Raw genomic sequence first — 5,268 nt, forward strand, 5'->3', positions numbered from 1 at the left:
TTGAAAACTATTTATAGCATCTTTGTGCTATGTATATTTGATGTAATGACATCATAAACATCAATTGAAAAGTAATTGTATTGGCTAATGCTCTCTCTCTCTCTCTCTCTCTCTCTCTCTCTCTCTCTCTTTTGCTCTCTCGCTCTTTCTCTAAAGTATACCAATCACCAATCAACATTTTTTTCTCTTGCGAGTAGTTTCATGTCGTAAAACTACATTCAAAATATGAGCGTCAAATATTATTTCTGTAAAGATTTTTTCGAGTAAATAAAGTTTAACATACACTCTCAATTAACATAAAAGTGACCTGATAACGTGTAGCTATTTAAATGGGCAACAATATTTTACGGATACTACTACATTGACTCAATAAACATTATACACTGTACAAAGTAAAAACATTGTCTGAAAATTGAAGGGATAGCTATTGAAATTAAAAAAGAAGAAATGTACTTCTCGATCATCTTGAATTATATACCAAGTACTTTTGTTGTTCAAAGAGATAACCATTATATTATTAGTTTTCAGGAAAATTTTGAAGAATTTTTCAAATATATCAATATATTTTCAGAACATATTTATATGAATGTAAATAGAGAAATAATGTGTGCATGTATGGAAATAAGCATATAAAAATTAGGCTTTGGAAAATTCTTGGATAATGATGCATTAAGGTGGCTATTTTTTAAAATATATTTTCAGTGCTTAGCAACAAATTGGAGTCTGTTCTTTTCTTTATGACTTTGATGGGCACTTTCAAATATAGGTTGATGTTACAATGTCTATATTTCACGAGTATTATTGAGATTTTGTTCCTCTGTCTAGCATTGAATTAGCATAGAAGTATAGAAAGTACTAAAGGTATAAAATATATGAAGCTCATTGAGTAAGCTTTTTTGTAACTATGAATAAAAGAAACTATTACAAACAAATACATTGTTTCTTAGACTGCTTGTTTCATCAATATTTTTTTAAAGAGAAGGTTGAGTTCTGGGAAGAGGTGAAAAATAATTTGTGAGCATTACTCATTCTTATTATGCAAGTGTGGAAGAACATCAGTTAAGACATGTTCCCTGAGAAGCATGGCTCTTCAAATGCCTTCATATTCTAAATATGCATGTAACATCGTAAAAATCGGGGGGCCGGCTTTTTATGCCACGTGTTCGTGTAGTCCCATATACATCTTTCTGTGCAAGTGTTTGTAACTTTACCAAGACTTGGCCAAATTTCTTATCATTTTGATGATTCCAGAACCTTGCAATACACACAAATTCTTATATGCTTAGATGATCAACCTTTTCTGGTCGGTTCCACACCGTTTCTTTCACAATGCAATCGCATGACCAGAACTCAACTTCATCTTTAAGGCCTAAATATTTCTTTCATTTTTGTCTCGCCTGCGTAGCAAAAAGCGAGACATAGGCGCCGCTTTTCCGGCGACGGCGGCGTCAACATCAAAAAATTAACCTAAGGTTAAGTTTTTGAATTTTTGATATAATTTTTAAAGTATAAGTTCTTAGTCAATGAAACTTTGACTATAGGGTAATCAAGTATCCCCAATCATGTGAGTAGAATTTTAGATCACAAAGTCAAGGTCAAAGGTCATTTCAGGTCAACAGACTTGGACTAGCTATGTTGTAGCATCATCATCGAAAACTTAACCTAAGGTTAAGTTTTTGAATTTTTGATATAATTTTTAAAGTATAAGTTCTTAGTCAATGAAACTTGGACTATAGGGTTATCAAGTCTCCCCAATCATGTGATTAGAATTTCAGGTCACTAAGTTAAGGTCAAAGGTCATTTAAGGTCAACAAACTTAGACTTTGTTGTGGCATCAACATCAAGATTTTCAAAATGCTTCTTCGTTATTTTTCAACCGATTTTGATTCTGATTGTTTCATATGATAGGGCTAGAAGGGGGATTTAAAATTTTTACACAGAATCGTGAAATTCATTATCTATGCTAATTTATGCAAATTTATTCAAAATCACAAAAAAGGCTTCATCTCCTTCATTTCTTGACCGATTTTGATTAGGTTTGCTTTATATCGTAGAGCTAACTTTGGTACACTAAACTTCTACACAGAATTTTGAAATTGTTCTCCATTAATTAATTATGGTAATTTATGCAAATTTATTCCAAAAGTAACAAAAATTACCTTTATCTGCCCATGCAGAGGTTGTATTGGCCCCAAAGAAAGGATTCTCTAATTATTCAGGTATTTTTGCTGATGTCCAAACAGTGAGTACACCGGATGATTGGTAATATAGTGGTATATAAATCAAGAAACAAAACCAGAATTGTTTACACTGAAAGCTGGGAACCGTGTGACAAACAGCAATTTCAAATTGATTAACTAAATTCAATTTAATAATGGTGACAATTGAGAATTAAACAAAATGATAGAAAGAGCAAGTCTTGATAAAATTGTAATAAATCATTTTATTAACCCCCAAATAGTACACAATAATTACATCTGGCTAGTATAACATAAAAATATGATTTGATTATCGGAAACAATTCATGTTGTCCCAATCAGTATGGATTCTTTGAAGAAAACATCACAAATGTAACATCTATGGATTAATGGCAACTACGCATGAGAACCAATACTTTAGAACATATTTATCAAGACGCTAACAAACACTTAATGCTAATGAAAAACACTGAAATGAATGGATAAGATTTTACAAGAATAAAAACATACATAAATACAACCATCTTTCCAAAAATACAAAAAACGCATTTGTAGATATGAAATCAAAGATATGTTTTGTTTATTTAAATTAATATGAAGAAAAAAAACCTACATGTATCACATGGCTGTTGGAGCCTGTAATATATGTTTTGTACAAAATGAAGCCTGAAAAAGCCTGAACAGAGAGATCACACAACCTAAAAAGTGGCGATCTCTATATATTATTTGCTAAGAGCCAGATTAACTTGTACGTTTTTAAAGAGAACATGATTGCAACTACCTAAGGCAATTTCCATGGCCTGGCCTGTCGCCTATTGAAATGTGTGAACGTGACGATGAGGTATTACGTAATCCCAGCGACTTTCTACTGGATGTACAATACCATCGAGTTGATTTTTTCCAAAATAGTTGCGATCGTATTAGAGTTAACGAACTTCTGGCTCTAAACAGACAGGAAAGATGTTTTCTGTCAAATGTAGAGTTTCTTGAACTTCAAGGCCAGTATTCATAAAAAATTGTGAAATCTAGTCCAGGTTTCAGTGGGTAGAGTTAGTCTATTTATTTGTAGAGCACCAAGGCAGTGTTAACCCCTTCATCTTGTTAATATTACCATAATTCATAACTTCATGAACAAACAAATTCACCATTTCATAATGAGATCATTTTCTCACTTTCATTTCATGACTGGACTCACTTTGTTTTTTTAATGATTTTGTCACAGCATGACAATTATTTACACAGAATTAATTAGAGCTTGACATTTAGAATGCCATGAATTGGTGGTCCTACATTTGCTTCGGTGGTCCTACATTTGCTTCAGCAACAATTGCTCTGTCTTTTATTTTGTCAAATGTATAGGGTCAGGATGAACATGAAATTGCTCTATTCCATAACTTCATGAACAAACAAAATATCATTGCATAATGAGATCGTTTTCTTCATGACTAGACTCACTATGTTTTTTATGATTTTGTCACAGCATGACAATTATTTGCACAGAATTAATTAGAGCTTGACATTTAGAATGCCATGAATTGGTGGTCCTACAACGCCTAAACCAGTAGACTAAATACCAGGTTTACCTTCAAGCCAATATGAATAAAGGATACTTGTGGGATGTTTCGCATTAAATTTCGCCCCTTCCTCCATCTCCCGTATCTTTCTTCACAATGAACATGTAAAGGATACAATGGAATGTCTACGTAATACATCATACACACAAACATTATCTATTGCAAAAAGAAGATTGAATAAGATTTTTGAATATGATTACTGGTACATACACAGATCAAAGATGAGAGTAGATTCAAAATGGCAAAAGTGGCAGTTTATATTAAACAGACTGTAGTATACATGTAGATCTACCAGTATCTACCAGTACATGCACCTAATTTCAAAGCCTATGAGCAGTTTGTGTATGCCCTCAAAAACCGTTCCTCAGATTTCTTTGCTTTTAGTAGACTATGAAAACAAAGATACTTGCATTACTAAGCTGCCGTGAAATTTTCCCTCATTCTCAAGTGCAATATAAAAAGCACGAAGAGGCGAGACACTATATGCTAATTTCATAATGTATCAAAATATAATGCATACATCTTTGTAAAGTGCCTCGATACAAATGATTTAATTCACCCGTTTATAATTATTTACAATTATTTGTATCTCAATAATTAGTCAGAATGCGAAGTACATACACCTGTACAGTATTTGTTGCTAGGTAGGACAAACATGACTTGCCCTAACTAACAACATATGATATATGCAGTTTGCATAATGACTTTTGAAAAACAATTATTTGTAACAGGTGAGTGAAATAATCTGTAATTATGCACTTGACAAAGACATATACATTAAATTTGGCATTAAACATTAATACCTGGATTTCCTCATCTTTCTGGCTATATGCTCATTACGCAGCCACTATGCATGTTCTACAATTGTTTGGCACATGTGATAATTGTCATTTATTTGTAATCTTGAACTTTCAGTGCAAGTTTCATTGGATTCTGTGAGAATTAATTGTCTATATTTACCAGAACTCTAGTGCTGTGTTTATCCTACATTGGAAATCAAGATAGAAATCTTATAAATTATGCATGTTGATGAGACATTATCTTTTCAAACTTGCATGACAAACATTTTGATTTGTTTAATCCTGCACCTAAGCTTCTACAAGAATGTACATACAGTTCATGAAAATTCAGTGGCATGCATCCTGATGTAGGTAAAGCAAGATAATTAAAACCTATCCCATTCCATTATTTCAAAATCATAGATGCATCCCAATACTGCATAGAGGCATGCAAGTATACCTATGTATTATGTGCTGTACAAAGACGTTTAATAATTATTATTATGAATAAACTGCATCAAGAAAATTTGATTCCATTACAAGATATAAATCTATAAAATTTAAAAATATCAACAACAATATCTATTGCAAAATACAATTACTTACGATAGTAAGTCCGAAAACCTGTTTAAAATATGTTAACTTGATGATTTGACAACAAAATGAGTTTACAAATGACAGTAGCAAACATACACCATTGACAAATGCTTGATAAGA

The sequence above is a fragment of the Strongylocentrotus purpuratus genome, unplaced genomic scaffold, assembly GCF_000002235.5.
Source record: "Strongylocentrotus purpuratus isolate Spur 01 unplaced genomic scaffold, Spur_5.0 spur5_scaffold_2, whole genome shotgun sequence".
NCBI lineage: Eukaryota > Metazoa > Echinodermata > Echinoidea > Camarodonta > Strongylocentrotidae > Strongylocentrotus > Strongylocentrotus purpuratus.